Genomic DNA, 22,322 nt, shown 5'->3' with positions numbered 1-22,322 from the left:
AATTATTAACTCGGAGTGCTATACGTAGACCTGACACCTACTCCGCAGTGGTTGGCAAAAAGCCCAACTCGGTGGTACAAATTATCATGCTCCTGGGCCTCCATGCTGTTTAGAAAACTCGAATGCGGTTCGAACTCGGTGACTTGGTTGTTCGCCCTGTTCGCGAACATTTCCTTGAGGGCGTTGTGCGCTTGAGAAATGTGTACAGCTCACTGCCTGCAAAAATGATTCGGTGGCGCAGGATTTCACTTCCGGCCGCGCTAGCGAGCGGACGTGTTCAGCATGAGCTCCGTAGGAGCGGCTTCAGCGGCCCACCACGGCCGCGGTAACAGGATGTTTGACACTGATGAATCGGAATACCAAGTGCTCCTGCCTCAGCTACCAACAGGGCGAGTTGTTTTGAATACCATTTCTTTTGCATGCGATGTGCGGGCAAGGCCATACCGAGTTGAAAACTTCCGTGATGCATTGGCGAGCCTGGGCTTTCTGTCGGAAGTTATCGCCCTGTGGGCGTACCAGATGAGTCATGTATGGGCAGTGACCTTCAGAAATGAAGACGGTGTGAAAAGGCTCTTGTCTAGGAAGGAGGTGACGGTGAAAGAACGCTGCTGCCTTGTGGTAGATCCTGCCAATCAAGCACTGCACATAAAATTACATTGGATGCTTCACAACGTGCCGGACGATGACATACGAGCGGCGTTTTTGCCGTATGGCAAAGTGACGGAAGTGTCCCGGGAACGGTGGCTTGTTCAAGGCGTGCACGACAAAGCATCCTCGACTCGCCTGGTGACTATTATTCTGAAGACAGGTGTGACGGAGGATGACCTACCACATCAGCTCCGTATTGCAGGTGAACTTGCTCTGGTTGTGGTGCCGGGCAGGGCCCCGTTATGCCTGCGCTGTCGCAATACCGGCCACATCCGACGCGAGTGTCGTGTTCCGCGCTGCGCCCTTTGTCATCGTTATGTACACGAAGAGGAACAGTGCGTGAAGACGTACGCTTCTGTAACACAAAGTGGCAAAGAATGGTGTCACCGACCTGCTCATGGACGAAGCAGACGTCGAGGATACCTGTAAAAGAGCAGGACCGAATAATGAAGATGCTAAGCCTCAAGAGCAAAAGTCTGGAGTACAACGCGAAGTTAAGCCCAGTAATTCTCCAGGTGTCCCGACTTCTAAACTGGTGCCGCCTTCAACACACTCTGAGAGCGATGAAGGATCTTCAGCTTCAAAAGGCAATGAAATGGAGGCAAGCGATGATGGCGTAATGGATTCAAACTTGTGCCAGGCACAACAGGTACTGTCATGAAAAGGACGCATGAAGAGGCGGATATCCAGGATGGACAGCAAGGCCAACCGGCTAATGATGAACCCCCGGCAAAAGCAACGGGGGGATGTCGAGCGACATTACGCCCAAAACAGAACATCCCGCTGGACCGAAGACCCGCGGCGACGCCCACTTAGTGTACAGAATCGGTGCCGTCGAAGGCGCCTAACCGCTCCTGAGTCAAAATGGAAGGATTCAAGGGAACTTCGAGATGCACCTTCAAGGTACAGTTGAGGACTTTGCCGGATGTTCTTTTTTCGTACCATGTCTTGAGTTTTTGCTACACGCACGATGTAGTTGTGGCAGTCATGTGTGTAATGACATCACACGATTTATAAGCATGCTTTTAAATGGCGAACAACTTCAATTACTCGATAAATGTAGCGACAATTAATGACAGGGGATTGTCAACGAGGCGAAGGCAATATCAGCTTAGCCGCCTTTGCATGGAAAAAGAGCTTGACTTAATTGCAGTACAAGAGACAAAGATGGAAAAGCAAGAGCAGATCGATCGTATGGTGTCGCCTTTTAAAACCAATTACAACATTTGTGTATGTCATGCCGTCGGAAAATCTGCTGGCTGTGTTGCGTTGATACGTAAAAGTGTTGGAATTATAGAGGAAATGATTACTGAGTCTGAAACGAGACGCCTTATCGTCTTGGATGTTTCGCTAGCTGAAAAAGGGTGGCGCTTGATTTGTGTCTATGCTCCCAACAGTGTATGTGAGCGATGTTATTTTTTTGAAGACCTTAAGCAATATATGCAATGTGACAGGTACGTTATTTTGCTTGGAGATTTTGACTGCGTTTCTTGTGCCGAAGATCGGTCTAAACTGGTATATACAAGTAACCGAAGCGCTGACTTGCTCCTATCCTTAGTGGCTGACTATAACATGGAAGATTTAGGTCGCACGATAACGATCGGTGGGCGGCCACAATTTACGCACACCCAGCGAAATAGTCAAGCAAGGCTTGACAGAGTTTACTTATCGCTTCCGTTCGTGCCACACTGCAATAGTTATACGGTTATACCTGTTTCATTCTCCGATCATTGCCAAAGCAGTAGCGATTCAACTGGAACCTGTGGAAGTTCAACGCTAAACTACTCGATGATGAAGCTTTTGTTAACGGAGTAAAAGAAAAACTGGGGTGGCTAATGAATAATGAGCCAGAAAATTACGGATTTGCCTGGGAAGAATTTAAAACTGAACTCAAAATGGCTGCGATTGAAAGAGGGAGCATCAAGCGTCGAAATGAAATGAAGAAAGAAAAAGAACTTCAACGCCAGCTGGAATTTTTGGTAAACACAGTGTGTTCCGAACCAGAAAAAGTTTCAGCTGAAATAAGAACCGAAAGTGAACTGGAGATTACAGACAACGAAAAATACAGGGCAGCTCTGATTCGAGCGCGGAGCGAACGCTTATGGCTTGGTGAAGCACCAAATAAACGATCTCTATGCGACGAGAAAAGGCATGCATCAAAAAACGAAATCAGACAGATCCGCTATCAAAACGAGGTGACGGGTGAACAAAAATTGATAGAGCAAGCTTTCGTGGATTATTAAAGCGAGTTATTTAGCAACGTTACCCGAGTCAGTGACGATGTCATGACGGAGTTATGTCCGATATGCCAAAGATAGAAGATGACGACAAAGAACGCCTGGAGGAAGCGATAAGCGTGCGCAAAATTGAGGCTGCTATCGAGGAAATGCCTGCAGGCAAGTCACCGGCACCAGACGGACTTGGAGCCGCATTTTACAAGGCTTTCGCCAATGAGCTGGCATATATACTGCAGCGCGTGTTCTATGAGGCCTATAATAAAAGTCAGGTGCCACCGTCCTTTAGAACAGCCCATATCGTTCTGATCCCAAAAACAAACGACCGTGACAAGCTACTGTCAGTAACATCGTACAGGCCTATCAGCCTTACAAATACTGATTACAAAGTATTCATGAATGTGCTGGCGAAGAGGGTGCAAAGCGTGAGTAAACACCTTGTCGGGCCGCATCAGACGTCCGGTAACCAAGGGCGAACAATCCTTACCAATACGCACATCGCCAGAAATGTGTTAGAGTGCTCCGATGACATGTAAGGTCAAGTTGCTATGCTGCAACTCTACCTGGCGAAAGCATTTGATAGGGTTTCACATGAGATTCTGTTCTGCATATTAAGGTATCTGAATGTTGGCAGCACCATTTTAGATGGCGTAATGATGGCCTGCAAAGATTGTGCAGCACAGCTCATAATAAATAAATCTCTTACAGAGAGAGTGCCTATACGATCTTCTGTAAGACAAGGATGCCCACTGTCACCCCTATTGTTGCTATTTATGTCGAACCTTTTTGTTTAGCAGTGATTCGTCAAACAGCCATAATAGGTTTTAAGATACACTCTACAGAGGTAAAATTACTGGCGTACGCTGACGACATAGCCGTATTCTGTCAAGATCGCCAGAGTGTGTTAGGGGCCGTCAATTTTGCTAAGTTCTGTAAGCTCACTGGTTCAGAGTTAAACTGGGAAAAAAGTGTTGGTATATGGCATGGCAACTGGGACATTAAGCTAGATAGGTTTGCATGTATGAATTGGATAACCACACCAACGACGTATCTTGGTGTACCCCTCGAACACTATCATAATCCCGCAGAGTACTGGAATGAGGCAGGCAACGGATAGAATGAGGGAGAAGATGGGAAATTGGCAGGGTCGTGGCCTTTCAATGTTTGCGCGTGCTACTGTGTGCAATTTGTTTTGATAGCTAAAATATGGTACGTGCTGCAGGTGCTGTGTATGAGCCGTGCAAATGTACAGAAAATGCACCGAGGTTTTACTGTATTTATATGGGGCTCAACTTGGGAGAGAGTCAGCCGCACTAATCTTTTCCGCTCAGACCGCGATGGAGGCCTGGGCCTATCTCATTTGTTTATTAGGCAGATTTTGTCACGTTTCTTTTTTCTACGGGATCAAAGGGACAGTTTTTTGCGCACAGTTATGCAAGTTCGACTCGCGAGAGCGCTGCCTGAATTCATTAACCAGTGATATAAGGTGCCGTCGCGTGACTGGCTAGTTTCATGAAGTTGTGGATTCTTTCCGTATGCTGCATGATCGGTTCTCATTGAATTACCTGTGTTCTGTTACAAAAAAGAAATTGTATGCTGACTTGCTGGAAAACCTACTACCAGCTCCATTGTACAGAGTAATTTACTGTGAAGGCCCAGGAAGGGATGTGTTGAAGAGGGTCAAAAGAATGCCAGTTAGACCTCACATTAAATCCTTCTTTTTTAAGTTACACACGAACACCCTCCCCATAAAAGCATGGCTACATCAGAAGAGCATATTCGTTCCATGGGCAATTAATTGTCTATTGTGCAAAAAAGCGGAAACAATTGAACACGTTTTCAACGAGTGCTGGGACCCTGTCTTCCATTGGGACATATCACAACGAACTTTAAAGAAACAGCTGCCCATTACACCCTACGGCATCCGGTTTCTCCCAGTGAAAAGTGATGAAATTCCCTATGACATGCTTATGCTCCTAGGCCTTCACAGTCTGTGGCAAAAAAGAATGGCAGTGCGTTACGCAGATCCAAATGTTCTCTCTGTACGCGAAAATATCGTTCAGAGTATGGTATACATGAGAGAAGTGTACCAGGCATCACCCGAGCCTCCTGAGTGGATCGATGTATTTGATGAGTTAGTGTGCCTGAAGAAATTTTAATTTGGTCTCGCCAACTGAAGACAGGTTGGCGTGTTTTATCTCTTGTAAACTGTGCATTCTCCGGCAACATATAAAGAAAAAGACTCTGTGGCGCAACGGTAGCGCGTCTGACTACAGATCAGAAGGTTGCGTGTTCGAATCACGTCCGGGTCACTTTTTGTGAGTCAACCTTTCTGCGCTCTACATTTTGCCTCAGATGCGGCAAAACATAAACTCGGTGTGCGATACGTGGACCTGACACCTACTCCGCAGAGGTTGGCAAAAAGCCCAACTCAGTGGTACAAATTATTATGCTCCTGGGCCTCCATGCTGTGCAGAAAACTCGAATGCAGTTCGAACACGGTGACTTGGTTGTTCGCCCTGTTCGCGACCATTTCATTGAGGGCGTTGTGCGCTTGCGAAATGTGTACAGCGCACTGCCTGAAAAAATGACTCGGTGGCGCAACGGTAGAGCGTCTGACTCAAAATCAGAAAGTTGCGTGTTCGAATTACGTCCGGGTCACTTTTTGTGCGTCAACCTTTCTGCACTCTAATTTTGCCTTAGATTCGGCAAATCATAAACTCGGAGTGCTATACGTGGACGTGACACCTACTCCGCAGTGATTGGCAAAACGCCCAACTCGGTGGTACAAATTATTATGCTCCTGGGCCTCCTTGCTGTGTAGAAAACTCGAATGCAGTTCGAACACGGTGACTTGGTTGTTCACCCTGTTCGCGATTGAGGGCGTGGTGCGCTTGAGAAATGTGTACAGCGCACTGCCTGAAAAATGACTCGGTGGCGCAGGGATTCCACTTCCGGCTTCGCTAGCGAGCGGACGTGTATTCATAGGCTCCCACGGAGCGTTGTCAGCGGCCCAGCAGGGCCACGGTAACAGGTTTTCGTCCTCTGAGAATGAGTACCAGGTTGTTTCGCCCATTCTGCCCACAGGTCGGTTCTTTTTAATATCCGTATTTTTGCATGCTGACATAGCGGCCCGGCCGTATAGGTTTGAGGATTTTCGAGACGCCCTCGCTCAGCTTTCTTTGCTCCCCGAAGTTATCGCTTTGGGGGCGTATCGAATGAGCCATGTGTGGGCCGTTACACTCAAGGATGCCGACGCAGTCAAGAAGGTGGTAAGCATTGGCTAACTACAAGTGAAGAAGAAGCGATGCCTCGTCATTGACCCGGCCAACAGGGATATACGCATGAAGGTGCACTGGCTCCTGCACAGTGTACCAGACGAGGACGTGCGTCTCGCCTTCGCTCTTTTCGGCAAGGTCAGTGACATCTCTCGGGAGCGGTGGCGTGTTCAAGGATTGACCGATAAAGGCTCTACCACAAGAAACGTAACCTTGAAGCTGAACGTCGGTGTGAAGGTTGACGATCTACCTCATCAACTGAGCGTGTCAGGTGAGCTAGCTCTTGTTGTTGTGCCGGGCAGGGCTCCACACTGCCTTCGCTGCCGAGCCACAGGCCATATTCGCCGTGAGTGCTGTATCCCGCGGTGCGGTGTCTGTCGTCGCTTCGGCCACGACGAAAGCCAATGTTCGCGAACCTATGCCAGCGTAACCGGACCCGCGGGCAGTGAGGATGTGTCTGACCTGCTCATGGACGAGGCAGCCGTGGAGGAAGCATCAGCTGCAGCAAGTGCACGAGCCACTGTGGCGACGCCGAATACACCCTTACCACAAGCCGGGGACAACACCGTATAAGAAGCCGTGGTTGAAGAACCGCAACAAGTGCCTTCACAAGAAGTCGTGGAGACGCCGAAGGGCACGGACGAAAAGCCTGCAGACAGCGCCGTGGCCGTCAGCCAAGCAGACGCCGACAGCATGGACACTATGTTTGGAGCGGCTAACCTCCCGGCCGGGAAGCGGCCGCATGATGCTACCGACAGCAAGAAATTGCATCAGGAAGGAACTGGTGGAGACGAACCACCAGCGAAAACGCCAGGACCAGGGATGCGGCGACCATCCTTCAAGCCGTGACCGAGCATTCCCGTCGAGGCTCGGCAGGCGGGTAAGCCGCCTCCGTAATTTTCTGCTGTCAGGGTCGTAAAAGGGTTGGGGGGGGGGATATTGGTGACAACAATGGCTGAAATAGTGTATAAATTAGTATTTGAACGGATGCAGGATAAAGGCGTTTACGTTCCTCTTAAATCCAAGGCAGAATTTTGGTTGGGAAGCGTGTGGTTCGCATGGTATCGCAAATGTACCAAAAGAGAAACATGTTTCATTGTGATGGGCACCATTCGTTCGTGTTGCCATGGCAAGCAGTCTTGAAACAGCGTTACGGGTGGCCACTCTAAACGTAAGAGGGCTTTGTGCAAGGAGACGGCAGTGCCAACTTAGTCGCGTTCTTCTTGACAATGACCTACGTGTAGTTGCCGTCCAGGAGACAAAAATTGAAAACGAAGACGCTACTGATCGAATGGTGTCCGATTTCCGTATGCAGTTTCATGTATGTGTATGTCATGCAGATGGTGGATCAGGTGGTTGTGCCCTATTCATAACATTGGGATTTGTGTGGAATCAGTGCTTTTTTTGTCAAAGTGGGCGCCTTTTAGTCGTTGATTTCACCTATTCTGGTCTGTCTTTCCGTGTCATTTGTGCCTATGCACCGAATGTTGAAACAGAGCGCCGATACTTCTTTGAGCGTTTTGATGCTTACATAAACTGTGACAGAGTGATAGTACTGTTGGGAGATTTCAACTGCGTGTGCTCAACTTGGGGTCGCGCTAAGCGTGCACGTGTCCGAGACAAAAGCGCAGAGGTGCTAAATGCAGTGGTACATGAATGCAATCTCGAAGACATAGGAAGCGTGCTGACCGGCGAAAATCGACCGCAGTACACTCATTTACAACGTGAAAGTCACGCGAGACTAGACAGAATATATGCATCACATGAGTTGGTGTCCTTATGTACTGCCTACGAAGTCACGCCCGTCCAGTTTAGTGATCATTGCTTGGTGATGGCAAATGTTTGGAGAAAGACTGAGGAATATTCGATTCAACTTAGACCTATGGAAATTAAATATGAGGCTGTTGGAGGATGAGGTCTTCGTTAACGCAGTAACGGAAGAATTCGAAAAGTTACTTGAAATGCAGCCCCCCTGTTTTGCAATCGAATGGGAGGCATTTAAACAGCGAGTTAAAATGAAAGCCATCGAAAGAAGCAGCCTCATAGCATACCAGCAAAGAGAGAACGGAACAAAACTTCAGCAAGAACTGGAGTTCTTGATAAGCATGGAAAACATTCAGCCTGGTAATTACACGAAAGAAATAAGGGAAGTTAAAAGCCAGCTGGAAGGCGTGGATGCGAAAAAATACAAAGCGGCAATTGTACGCGCTAGATCAGAGAAGCTCTGGGCAGGAGAAACGCCTACTAAGCGAGCGCTATTTGACGAAAAAAGATATGCATGTCAGAAAGAAATACGCCAGTTAGCAACTGGGAACGCAATCACATCGGATAACACCGTTATCAAGAAAGTGGTTGCCGATCATTTTAAGGATCTGTTTTGTTGCTCACGCGAGGTAAAAGACGGATTCCAGGAATTCCTTTCGCTTATGCCACGTCTGGACGAAACAGTCAAGAAGCAACTGGAGCAGCCAATTACTAAGGGCGAAATAGAATGCGCAATCGATGCCCTCGCCCTAGGTAAAGCACCCGGGCCTGACGGTCTAGGAGCGGCTTTTTACAAAGTTTTCGGAACGAACACAGCCCGCATGTTGCATAAGGTTCTGGATGAAGCTTACGAAATAAAAAGAGTGCCCTTGTCTTTTACAACTTCGCACATTGTGCTCATACCAAAGAGTGATGCGGATAAACGTTTGTTGGTAGGGTCCTATCGTCCGATCACTCTTACCAACATAGACTACAAGATTTTTATGAAAACTCTGGTCAAACGCTTGCAGTCAGTGATAACAACTTTAGTTGGACCGCACCAGACTTGTGGCATAAAAGGCAGAAGTATAGCAACTGATGTTCATGTTGCTCGAAGTATTCTTGAGTGTTGCGATGCATTTGTTGACCGCGTGGCTATGATGCAGCTCGACCTGGCGAAGGCGTTCGACCGTGTATCGCACGACGTTCTGCTATGCGTTTTGGAGCATTCGAACGTTGGTACGGTTATAACCGAGGGAGTGAGAATGGCCTACACGAACTGCTCAACGCCAGTCGTAGTAAACAGAGAACTCACTGGCAGCCTGCCAGTTTTGTCGTCCGTGAGGCAAGGATGTCCGCTGTCACCCTTGCTGTTCGCTGTTTTCCTCAAGCCGCTCTGTTTGGCCATTGCAAATAGCCAACTTTTAACAGGCTACAGACTGCAGGCGGCCCAGGTTAAAATCTTGGCTTACGCCGATGATATCGCCATTTTTTGCTCCGACAGAGACAGTATTCAGCATGTCACAACTGTTGTACAACAATTTTGTGAGTGCACCGGGGCCCAGATAAACTGGGAAAAGAGTCATGGCTTTTGGCATGGAGACTGGGAAGCCACGTCGGACAATTTTTGTCGGCTCAGTTGGTCATCTGTTCCAAAACGTTATCTTGGTGTACCGCTTGATGCCTATCGCGACCTAGAGCCATATTGGGCTAACCAAGCGTTGTTTGCAAAAGAAAAGGCTGACGCGTGGCAAGGAAGGCAACTGTCGATGTTTTCCCGAGCCACAATCTGCAATCTCTTCCTTGTATCTACGATCTGGTATGTAATGAATGTGTTGGATGCCATGAGGATCAGTGTACAAAAAATTCATCGTGTTTTTGCTGTGTTCATTTGGGCTTCGACATGGGAGAGAACAAGTCGAACCAATCTTTTCCTTCCTGCCAAGAAGGGAGGACTAGGGCTTGTGCGTTTATTTATGCGCCAGGTTGTATCGCGCTTTATTTATCTACGCGACCAAAACAATCCATTTCTCCGGACAGTGATTCAAGTCAGGCTCAACAGACTCCTTCCAGGGTTCGTGGTGTCATCATGTCAAAATATGTGCGGTGCCATGACTGGATATCTGCGTGAAGTTATGCTTGCTTATAGGTTGTTAAATGTGCGTTTCTCTCATGAGTATCTGTGCAATGTCGCCAAGAAGAAACTCTATAGAGACCTCACTGACATCTTGCTTCCCCAGCCATTGTACCGTTTGCCATACCGTGGAGGCCCCGGACAAGACGTCCTTAAAAGAGTTAAACGAATGCCGGTAATATCTTCATCAAAACTTTTTTCTTTAAATTGCACACTAACACGCTACCCGTTAAGACATGGCTTCATAGCAAAGGCATTTTCATACCCTGGACTACCAATTGTTTTTTATGCAAAAAGCCTGAAACAATAGAGCATGTCTTTCTTGACTTCTGGGACCCAATATTTCACTGGGATGTTTTACAGCGCACGCTTAAGAAACAGTTACCACTCGATTCATATGGAATAATATTCTTGCCGATAGAAACATCACAGAATATACCATATGATTTGATTATGCTTCTGGGCCTGCACTCAATATGGAAAACGAGGATGCCATTTGCACATACTTATCTTGTCATGCGTCCTGTTCGCGAGCATTTTGTTGAAAGTGTCGTTTCACTAAGAGAGTGTTACCGAGCACTCCCTGATCCACCAGAATGGATTACCTTGCTTGATGTTTTGGTGTCGCTGACACAATTTGATCCGTGTTTGCCGAAGCCTGGCTTACACGTTTTATGCACTGTATTTCTGATTTCACTTTCAAATGTCAAAGTCGCCAATAAAGAACAAAAAAGACTCGGTGGCGCAACGGTAGAGCGTCTGACTCCATATCAGAAGGTTGCGTGTTCGAATCACGTCCGGGTCACTTTTTGTGCGTCAACCTTTCTGCGCTCTACATTTTGCCTCAGATGCGGCAAATCATAAACTCGGAGTGCTATAGGTGGACGCGAAACCTACTCCGCAGTGGTTGGCAAAAGCCCAACTCTGTGGTACAAATTATTATGCTTCTGGGCCTCCATGCTGTGTAGAAACCTCGAATGCAGTTCGAACACGGTGACTTCGTTGTTCGCTGTGTTCGCGAACGTTTCATTGAGGGCGTTGTGTGCTCGAGAAATGTGTACAGCGCACTGCCGGAAAAAATGACTCGGTGGCGCAACGGTAGCGCGTCTGACTCCAGATCAGAAGGTTGCGTGTTCGAATCACGTCCGGGTCACTTTTTGTACAACCTTTCCGTGCTCTACATTTTGCCTCAGATGCGGCAAATCATAAGCTCGGAGTGCTATACGTGGACGTGACACCTACTCCGCAGTGGTTGGCAAAAAGCCCAAATCGGTGATACAAAAATATTATGCTCCTGGGCCTCCAAACAGTGTACAAAACTTGAATGCTGTTCTAACACGCCCAGTTCTAGCCCTGTTCGCGAACGTTTTATTGAGGGCGTTGTGCGCTTGCGAAATGTGTACAGCGCACTGCCTGAAAAAATGACTCGGTGGCGCAACGGTAGCGCGTCTGACTCCAGATCAGAAGGTTGCGTGTTCGAATCACGTCCGGGTCACTTTTTGTGCGTCAACCTTTCTGCGCTCTACATTTTGCCCGAGATGCGGCAAATCATAAACTCGGAGGGCTATACGTGGACCTGACACCTACTCTGCAGTGGCTGGCGAAAAGCCCAACTCGGTGGCGCAAATTATTATGCTCCTGGGCCTCCAAACAGTGTACAAAACTTGAATGCTGTTCTAACACGCCCAGTTCTAGCCCTGTTCGCGAACGTTTTATTGAGGGCGTTGTGCGCTTGACAAATGTGTACAGCGGACTGCCTGAAATAATGACTCGGTGGCGCAACGATATTCCACTTCCGGCCACCGAGCGTGACGGACATGTACTTCATGGACTCCCAAGGAGCGGATTCAGCGGCCCGTTTGGGCCGCGGTATCAGGAGTGCTAGCAACGCTGCCAAGGACTACCAAATGGTTCTGCCACATCTGCCATCAGGTTTGACTGTTTTACGCACCGTTTTTTTGCATGGAGATGTCTCAGCGAGGCCTTATCTGTGGAGCATTTTCGAGATGCCCTCGAACGTATTTCATTGCTGCCGGAAGTTGTCGCCCTTGGGGCTTATCAGATGAACCACCTGTGGGCGGTAACCTTCAAAGATGGAGAAGAGAAAAAGAAGATTCTGCAGGCTCCAGCATTCGACTTGAAGGAACGTCGGTGTGTCGTGATTGACCCGTGCAATCAGGCCGTACGTCTGAAACTGTACTGGTTGTTACACGGCGTGCGCGACGAAGACGTGCGAGTGGCCCTGTCTCCGTTCGGAAAAGTAACGGAACGCTGAAGCTACACGCAGGCGTCACCGTTGAGGATTTGCCGCACCAACTACGCGTTTCCGAAGACGTTGCTCTTGTCTACGTCCCGGGCAGGGCCCCGCCGTGCCTCCGCTGTCGCAGAACTGCCCAGGCAGCACCGGCCATCGGCCCAATATTGGGGATTGATTGCGGATTACTGGCCCACAAGTGGCCCAATGGTGCCATGAGCTGCCAATAATGTGCAGCCGTGCTATAACATAATCATTATTGGCCCAGTGAACTTCACCCATATCTGTTATTGGCATTCAACCGGCTAAACGCGGTCAATAATGCCCATGCATATTGAACAGCTTGCCATTATTGTATACACAATGAGACAACCTGGTCCTTATTGGCCAACCAGCTACAATGGTTTGCCAATATCTTCCACACCATGGTATAGCCTGGTAAATATTGTCCGGTCAATAACAACGGTTTTCATTGGTGAATTTATCTAGGCATACAGTGGTCAATAATGTCCAACCAACTTTGGTGGCTTCCTAATATTGTAATATCTTGGTTTCTACTGGTCGATATTGTCTAATGAGCCTTGATGGCTGGCCAGCATTGCACATATCATGGCATAGGTAGGGCAAAAATGTTCAGCCAATATGGCTATCTTGCCAACATTGAATATATATTGGCATGCATTGGTTAATATTGTTGTGACAGTCATGCTGGCATGCCAACAATGTATACAGATCAGCTTTTAGTGGTCAATATTGTTTGATGGACTGTGATGGTTAACCAGCATTGGACATATATTGTCCGGCCATTATGGTTGTCTTGTTAACATTGAATTATCTTGGCAGGCATTGGTCAATATTGCCCTACCAGCTTTGGTGACATCTCAAATTTCATATATCTAGGTTTATAAAGAAAGGTGTTAGGCAAGGAGACACAATCTCCCCAGTACTATAAACAGCTGGCTTAGAGGAAGTATTCAGAGACTTGGAATGGGTGCAGTTAGGGGATAAGGGTAGGTGGAGAATACCTCAGTAATCTGCGATTTGCTGATGACAGTGCCTTGCTAAGCAACTTGGGAGAAGAACTACAAATAATGATTGATGACCTAGACAGGAAACGTAGAAAGGTAGGCTTGAAAATCAATATGCAGAAGACTAAGGTAATGTTCAACAGCCTCGGGAAGGAACAGCAGTTAACATTAGGTAGCGAAGTACTACAAGTAGTAGGCGAATATGTCTACTTAGGACAGGTAGTAACCGCAGATCCGGACCATGAAAAGGAAATAACAAGAAGAATAAGATTGGGATGTAGCGCATTTGGCAAGCACTCGCAGATTATGTCTAGCAGCTTACCGGTATCGCTAAAGAGGAAATTATATAACAGTTGCATCTTACCTGTACTCACCTATGGCGCTCAAACGTGGAGGCTAACCAAGAGAGTTCTACTTAAGTTGAGGAAAACCCAGAGAGCTATGGAACGAAAAATGGTAGGGGTAACATTAAGAGATAGGAAGCGTGCAGAGTGGGTCAGAGAAATAACTCAAGTTACCGACATTCTAGTGGAAATTGAGAAGAAGAAATGGACATGGGCAGGACATGTAGTGCGAAGAGAGGATAACCGATGGTCGCTTATGGTAACAAACTGGATTCCAAGGGAAGGAAAGCGTAACAGGGGGCGGTACAAAGTTAGGTGGGCGGCTGAGATTGAGAAGTTCGCAGCGGTCAAGTGGATGCACTTAGCACAGAACCGGGTTAAGTGGAGAAATATGTGAGAGGCCTTCGCCCTGCAGTGGGTATAGTCAGGCTGATGATGATGGTTTATAGTGGTCAATATTGTGTAATGAGCTTTGATGGCTGGCCAGCATTGCACATACAATGGCATAAATTGGTTAATATTGTCCGGCCATTATGGCTGTCTTCTCAGCTATAAATAAATCTTGGCATATATGGGTAATAGTGACCCACCTGTCATGGCGGCCTGCCAACAATGTATACATATTGCATTATATTGTTCAATATTGTTCGATGGACTGTGATGGCTAGCCAGCATTGCATCCTAATGGCATAGGTTGGGCAATAATGTTCTGCCAATATGGATGCCTTGTCAACATGAAATATATCTTGACATAGATTGGTCAATATTGTCCCATCAGATTTGGTGGCATTCCAATATTGTATGTATCGTGGTTTCTAGTAGTCAATATTGTCTAACGAGCTTTGATGACTGGTCACCATTGCACATTTCAGGCTGCAGCGGCGCTAAATAAACAGTAGAAGCAGCTCTGACCGACACAGGCATTTTTCAATGTGCATGTATCCCAATATAACTGTTTTTGGACTAATTTCGTCTCAAGTAAATTTTTCGCTGGCCCGGACATCAGTTTACGTTCAACTGTAGAAGATATTCATACGTCATACGTAATTTGGGCCACCATATATATAATGTTTTTTGGGATTAACGTACAGATTGTCTTAAATTGTTTGACTGAGCTGACCACACAAAATGCACAGAAGCGCCCATCACGGAAAATGTAGAATATATTTTTCTGAATATATTTTCCGTGATTCACTAATTGTTGCGGATGACCTGCGATTATATTTGCCAATTTTAGTAGAGTACTCTTTTATTTACAATTTTAGGCACACTTAATTGCTATGTAAAATTGTGCATATAATACCTTCGAAACAATTCCTGCAGACTAAAGGGCCGGATGTCGATCACGCGTGGACGTAGCTAACACAGATAGTGTTCCAAACGTTAGCCAAGTGTTGAAAAATTCTGACAGCACGTGGAATCTACACTGCAGAAATTTGCGAATGCGAGATTAATGCTGCTGTATACGGTGCATCACGTATCATCGTTATCAACTAAACGCAGCGTCATTACCATTGATACTGTCATCATTGTCATTATCACTAATTGCAGCGTCATTCCCGTCGCTATCATACGGTAGACAAGGAGAATTACGTATGATGCTAGTTTCGCGATCCACGGTTTAGCGCAGTTGGTTAAAGCGCTAGCTAGGCTAGCAGTCTGATTCCCGGTGGAGACGATTTGTTTTTCTGATCTCGTCATATTAGGATGATTGACAGTGATAGACACATCAGTGCACAGATCCTGAACACATCTCGACGACAACTCTCGCGCATGGGATTTCGTTCCATGGGCCTATATATACGCATACGAGTGCACAAGCGTACGCACACGCTCGAGCACACATCTGACAAGCAGGCGTTTAATAGATGCGTGTCCGCGAAAAACCTCCTGCGCAGTCAAGAAACGCAAGGTATACTCAAATGCAAAGAACGCAACAGAACGTGTGAGTCGCTTGAACAAACACCAGTGGATACGTTTGGATAGTAAACGCAGAAACGATCGAATATATCCGGTGAATCCACATCCTCTAAACGTTTGTCCACGATTGGAAACACGCACGCGTAGCATTATTTCCGCCTTGTTTTGCGAGAGAATCCCTACATATGTTCAAGCGATAGCAGAGGTGGGAGAGATCGATCGCGCTAACCAATCAAACACTCACTGCATGATTCGCCATTACGCTAGCTGTTTCCGGCATTCAGCATCAGCACCGACTATACCACGCCTCAGTACTAGCTGGTCTTATAGACAGATATGTTGGGTTGCTTTCAAGGCCTTCGAGTTCTAATATCTACTAAACACAGATTTGCATCTTATTCCTGTACTCTTTAGCGCTCTGCTGTGGGCTTCAGCAATAGACAGATAAAGACTGAACGACTTTGGCCATCGGTGTAGCAGCGCATAAAATATTTCAGCTCAAAGAAAGAATACAAGCAACATACATTCTACGCTATGCCTAGCTAATTCACTTGACAAGAAAAGAAATCTGAACTGTACTGGAATGGTTCGTATTCTAATGCGACGTAAATCGCACACTGCCGAAACGTTGTGTACATGTGGAAGATAATAAAAAATCAAGAGCACTACATGTGGCAAGGCAAACGAAAGAAATAAAAATTTAAAACAATTACCTACAGTGCAATGAATGCGCGCTCATGTGTCGCCAGCATATATGGTAACAAAATTGAAATTGCATAATAACTATGCTCACTATGGAAGTTATTTTTGTTCGAAAGCTGCAATACGTGGCTCATAATGATGCATTTGACTACAGCTTTTGACAGCGTTCTCCTAAGCACTGATCAGAAACTATTCTTCAGGCATTCTATGCCTTATTATCCAACCATATAATCACTGCACCGAATGCGTTTCCCTCCAGAGAACTAAACAATTCTATCCCATCGTGTCAACCAGATAGCTAATGGCAATTCGTATATATTAAAAGTAATGCGAGTGCGTTATTTAAGCAGTTTTGAGGCATTTTTAGAGAATACTACTCTCGAAGAATCTAACACATGATTGAGAATTAGGTTTCCTCTGAAATATTCTGCCGCTTTGACAAGCGCAGCTTCCGCGGGCTGAAAGATGATTTTACCACGCTTCTTTCTGAGGACTACACCTTGTCCCAAGTTCGTAGATATAGTTTCAATGTTGACCCTTGCTTTCTTTCTATTCTTTCTTTACTGCCAATTTAGTTCTTCAGATTTTATTTCGTCGAGTATTTTATATCTCTTGCTGCTTTATATGCCCACGCTTAGTTCTATGCGGATTTTTTCTTGCTCTAAACGTCGGCCTGATTTGAAAAAAACTTAATAACATGGGAATTTTAACCTTGAAGTACCCGTAGTTATGGTCGTTTTCGCTTTTCGTTTCCTTAATAGGAATACAGCAAGTATACGGGCTGCTGCATCGCTCAGTTGCGCGTGATGACTTTTCAAGAGCACTCCGTCATGAACCTGTGTACCATCTTTAGTAAAAAAATTATGTCCATTTGTTCGAACCGAGAACGTTCCGTGAAAACTGAAGATTGTTTTACGTATATGATTATTACTGAAACACATAGGTAAAACACATTTCGCATTAAAAAAAAATGTAGCGAAATTATCACGCCACTCAAAACGTTACCGAGCCGGCAACCGAGGCGACCAAAGAGCTCCGAACGCACTCCTCGTTGTTTTAGCGAAGCCGAGGGCAAAACTCTGCGCATTCCTCCTCACATGCTTGGCGCAAAGAACATATGGTTTTCATTCCCTCGTCCTTTCGTCGCCTCTCCCCCCGAGGGCCTTGATTAAAGCAATTTTCCAAACCGCTTTCAACTTCACATCTTGTAGCCTTTTCTCCCCGTGAAGCCGTCATCGCGGAAGGGCAGCGACCTTCACTGCCCTTTCTTTCCTCTCGGCTAGGCATGCGTTGCTCACAATGCCCCCCCCCCCCCACCCCGTCTACTCCCCCGCACTCTTCCCTTCTTTCCCGCCAACTTCTTCTAGGATCTGTGGGATATTCTTGGGGAGGGGGGGGGGGGATACCGGACGCGGTTATGCCGGCTTAATGTCGTGGCGACACTCTTGGCGTCCGGGGGAAGAAGAGATGGGACGTGGGGAGGGGTGGGGTGGAGCCAACTTTCCTGGCTGGCAGCCTTCTGGGCTCGCGCGGTCCTACGGGACCTCTTTCATTTCTCTCACCGCCTTTCTAGCTTTATGCCTCCTCTTTCGACAGATCTCAAGCAAACAAAGAGAGAAAACACCACGACCCTTCTGCCCCCTTCCAACCGTGCCTCGAAACTCGAACAAGCGGTTGATTCAGAGGTGTCCAGCCGGCCACACAATCCCCACCCGCTCGAGCTGCTCGAGCTCCCGAAGCTTTGGACAGCAGAACCGAAAACCCAAGCCTTGTGAAAGTTCTAATTCGTTTTAATGACCACGCCTGAAAGAGGATATCTGTGAGTATCACCAGCATTTTAAGTTGTTTGTTCATAACTGAACTGAGCTTTCTGAGATTATTTCTTGCTTTGTCTCATTGTAAGATCGCTACTTTTTCTTACCAGGTGTAATGAAGCATCAGATCACTGAGATGTACTTTGCCTGGCTACATTCATTTTGGATTGTTGCAACTGAGGTCTGCGAATCTGCGCTAGCCTTACGGTAAGATACCTTTTTTTTTGCATGATTTGGTCCTGTATGTTGTCAGCCTTGATCATCATGTCAATAACCGATATGCTTGCAAGAACGGAAAGCCAATTATTTGGACCGCACCACGCTAGTCAATTCTGAACTGTATTTTCAGCGCACTATTTTGTATGCATAAACTCTGGTCACAAAGACAAAATTTGCGGCGCAGAGGTGGCCAATTTGTATTGCAAAAGAAAAATGTGGCCCTGTAAAACATTATGCATGTTTTGTGTGATTTTCAGGTTACAACTTCATTGCGCGTGTTGTGTGTCTGAAGTGATCAATTTCTTTTACATACTATATTCAAAACCCATGGTTAAGTTGAGCTTTCTGGAACATGATTTTTAGTTGCGAGCGAATATTTAATATTGTAATTTGCCGTTATGAATGAGCGTTTGGATGGTCTAAAAGACTTTTAGCTTATTCACGTGTTTGATCTTTCTCCTGCGCTAATCCCGAGTAGTAGAAGTGTCATAAAATAGCCAGCAGGTGCAGTTTTACTATCACTTGTAGAAAACTAAAAGCGTCCGGAAAGAAGATCTGCCGACGCACTTATTCTTACTGCTAAATTTGAATTTTTGCGGAAATAATAAAAAACCTTTCGTTCAAAAATGTACTTATCCACAATTATTGATTGTTATATCGCGCAGAAAAAAGGGGCTTGCCTGAAACATGGCACTTTATCTTCTACGTGCTAGAGCTTCTACTATCCGCGCGAAGAACTTTATGAAAAAAAATTCTGAAAAGGGGATTCTTATTTACAGTTGCTACCATAGTTCTTATAGTTTACCCCACGTACAAACTTGTTTCAACAACAAACGTGAAGCTAAGCTACGGATTTCTTTATTTTTCAATTTGAGTATATCATACAAACCCCAAAGCATCAGTGTAGTACGTTGTTTTGGCTGCAGCTTTGACAAATTTTAAAATGTTCTGTTTGCAGTAATGATGCGGTGTACACTATTTTAGCAGCCGCGGTCGGAGTGCGACTGCCATTTTTTGCGTCTTTTTTCTTTGTGGTTTCTTTTAGTTCTTGTGGCAATCTACCCTAACGAAAACTATTCAAAGGAAAGCTATTGATCTGAAGCATGCAGTTATGACGACGTCTTTCTTCTACAGGTGTTCGATCAGAAAGGCGCTACAAGTAGAAGGGGTCAAGCACTGACTACCGTTAACGAATAGATAACGGAATCATTTGTTTTATGTTTTCAGCATCAACAACACATTCACATGGGAAGCCGTGCACTGCCAGATGTCGAAACCAATGTAACCAAGTTAATATGGCCGGCCTCATCGAGTATGCAGCTTATTTCAACCTGAGTAAACCAGACAAGAAAGTTGCCTGAGGGCCAACAGGTGGTGCTTTATTTTGCATTTTTACTGCACGGTCTGGCTGTACTTCCACTTTCCAAAAGTTTTCTCTCTTAATGGGATTTATGAATGTTGCTTTTACTTCCAGGTGCCATCTGTGAAAGGAAATACATTGTTATGCACGCTGCTCAAGTCCATATCTCTAAAGGCTGCTGGGAGCTGCTGCCCCTATAACCGACCACATAAGAAGCTGCGATGAACTCAGCGGCTTCCTCCAACCTGGGGCCTGAGAACACCTTGCCAAGGGATTCAAAAAGAGGAGGAGCACTGAAGTCTAAGAGTTCTGCCTAAATTTTTACATGCCCTGTAACACACGCACAACTAATAAATTACCATGCAATGAACCTTTCAGCTGTATTATTTTCTGTGCATGGATATTCTCAGCATGTTTTATTTCAATAAAAAGCTACATGAAAAATATCAGCCCTGCATATGCAGGAGATGGCTTTGTAGTTGCCTATTAGCCATAGCACGAAATAGCAACTAGCCGTAGTACTGATTATTGAAACATTCAGCACTATAATGTGCCGCATTGCCAATTGCTGTGGCTGGATGCCAATAATGCAAAACCACTGGGCAAAATTGTATTGAAAATATTGGGTAGCCGATAAATCTGGCTGGATGCCAGTTGTAAATATCCAGTGAATAAGCATGGAAACAAAATATTGGGTGGCCAGTGAGCTTGGCGGGATAGCCGTGATACAACAACCAGTGGTAGAGCATCCGCCTCGCATTCGGGAGGTATGGGGTTCGATCCCCAGTGCCGCCGGGCACCCACCGGTTTCCAATGGGTACAAGATTTCCCCCGGCCTGGTGCTCGGCTCTTCTGGGGTGAAATGCTTGGGAAAAAGGGGCCATGAACCAGAATGTTGGTTCAAGCTTGAGCTTAAGTGAGCTTAAGTGGAAGATATTGAGTAGCCATTGAGTGCCATTGAATGCCAGTAAACAAGGTAGTATGCCAATACTGGTTTTGATAGGAGAGCCAATCAAATTGGTTGGCATATATCTTGGCTCTTTGTGCGCCCCAATCAGACGCCAATATTGACCAATATTGGGACAAATATATCCCAATATTGGACCAGTGGCGGACCATTGATGGCGTGCAGCTTGGGTGGGCATATACGCCGAGAGTGCCGCGTTCCACGTTGCGGGTTGTGTCGCCGCTTTTGACACAAGGAGACCCAGTGTGTGCGTAAATACGCGAATGTTGCAGGCCCGGCTCGGAAAGATGATGTGGCGGACCACTTGATGGATGCAGCCGATGCCATGGAAATGACGCTGGAAGACTCTGAAGAGACCACGTGCGAGGAAACGCCCCTAGAAAAAGCCGCGGCGGCGGAGTATCTTCCAGATAATACTGTAGAAGCACCGCCAATTGCTGCGGGCGCAACAACTGAGGGAGAAGCGAAGGGAGACAAACCTCTTGCCTAAACACACCAGTAAGTCCACAGGAGGCTTCCACGAGTGAACCTGGAGACGTTGACATGGCCGCGGCTTCCAGCATGCCTGCAAAGCGGGCACATGAGGAAGTCAACGAGTGTGAAGCTGGCAGGAATGCGAACGGCAACGGGGAGCCACCGCCGAAGGCCAACCTGGTTCGTCATCCGAGCTTCAAACCGAGGCCAAACGTCCCTCCAGACCGGAAGATTTCGTCATCAACGCCTCCGCCTTAGCGGGGGCGAGTTTCGCAAAGCTGCTGTGATGTCCCGGTCAGTGATCGGCACTAAAGACCGTTTGCGTCCTGTACTGTATACGGCAACTGGCATCGCTTCACGACACGGAAATTTTGGTGTTTTACTATGTTGCTCTGCATTATAAGTGTGAGTAGAATGCTCGGCGTCTTCTTTCTTTAAAATGGCTCGTCCTTTTCAAACTTGGCTACGCGTCGCAACGCTTAATGTGAGGGGCCTCTCAGCGCGCAGACGGCAACAACAGTTAAATGGGCTAATGCTAGGTAACGATATCGACTTACTTGAAATAAAACAAACAAAAATTGAAAATGAGGAGCAAACAGATCGAATGGTCGAAGTTTTTCGCAGCAGATACAACGTATGTGTAAGCCATGCGGTTCAAAAATCTGTCGGATGCATTATTTTAATCCGAAGGGCTATCAGCCAAGTTGAAGCAGTGATAACGTGTGGATTGGGTAGATTAGTAGTGTGTGATTTCATTTTTGACGAAACTCCATGGAGACCAGTGTGTCTTTACGCTCCGAATAAGCGTGCAGAACGTGAGTGCTTTTTTGAATACGTCGAATCGTACCTGTTTTGTGAGAGGCGTATATTATTGCTTGGTGACTTCAATTGTGTATGCAGATCAGAGGATAAGTCAACCAAAAACGTTATGCGTGTCACTAGCGCAGAGTTACTTTTGAGAATAGGTAATGTGTAAAGTGATATGGGAGTGTATGGGAGTGATATGGGAATGTGTAATAGGTAAAGTGATATGGGAGAGGCCTTCGCCCTGCAGTGGGTATAATCAGGCTGATGATGATGAATGAGAAAGAGTTAGAGGACGTTGGCAATGTGCTCATACCTGAAGGCCAAGAGAATTATACGCACTTTCAAGGTACTTCGTAAGCTAGACTTGATCGCATTTCCGTGCCTGTGGCGGCTATC

At 46.4% G+C, this 22,322-nt stretch overlaps 4 non-coding genes and 3 pseudogenes across 4 annotated transcripts; all 7 read left to right on the top strand.

The window, feature by feature from the left end:
• The first annotated feature begins 4,000 nt into the window (after positions 1-4,000).
• Positions 4,001-5,041, top strand: LOC146183006 (uncharacterized; annotated as a pseudogene).
• An 81-nt stretch (positions 5,042-5,122) lies between these two features.
• Positions 5,123-5,194, top strand: TRNAC-ACA (transfer RNA cysteine (anticodon ACA)). Its single transcript has one exon. It is a non-coding gene; the product is annotated as a tRNA-Cys (tRNA).
• A 275-nt stretch (positions 5,195-5,469) lies between these two features.
• On the top strand, positions 5,470-6,980 carry LOC146183004 (uncharacterized; annotated as a pseudogene).
• Positions 6,981-10,770: 3,790 nt separating this feature from the next.
• On the top strand, positions 10,771-10,842 carry TRNAW-CCA (transfer RNA tryptophan (anticodon CCA)). The gene has a single exon. It is a non-coding gene; the product is annotated as a tRNA-Trp (tRNA).
• A 276-nt stretch (positions 10,843-11,118) lies between these two features.
• On the top strand, positions 11,119-11,190 carry TRNAW-CCA (transfer RNA tryptophan (anticodon CCA)). The gene has a single exon. It is a non-coding gene; the product is annotated as a tRNA-Trp (tRNA).
• A 270-nt stretch (positions 11,191-11,460) lies between these two features.
• Positions 11,461-11,532, top strand: TRNAW-CCA (transfer RNA tryptophan (anticodon CCA)). The gene has a single exon. It is a non-coding gene; the product is annotated as a tRNA-Trp (tRNA).
• A 267-nt stretch (positions 11,533-11,799) lies between these two features.
• LOC146183000 (uncharacterized) lies at positions 11,800-21,135 on the top strand (annotated as a pseudogene).
• The last annotated feature ends 1,187 nt before the right edge of the window (positions 21,136-22,322 follow it).

The sequence above is a fragment of the Amblyomma maculatum genome, chromosome 7, assembly GCF_055883805.1.
Source record: "Amblyomma maculatum isolate TAMU_Amacu chromosome 7, ASM5588380v1, whole genome shotgun sequence".
NCBI classification, from domain to species: Eukaryota; Metazoa; Arthropoda; class Arachnida; order Ixodida; family Ixodidae; genus Amblyomma; species Amblyomma maculatum.
The sequence above is the reverse complement of the archived record's forward strand: the minus strand, read 5'-3'. Positions and strand labels throughout refer to the sequence as shown.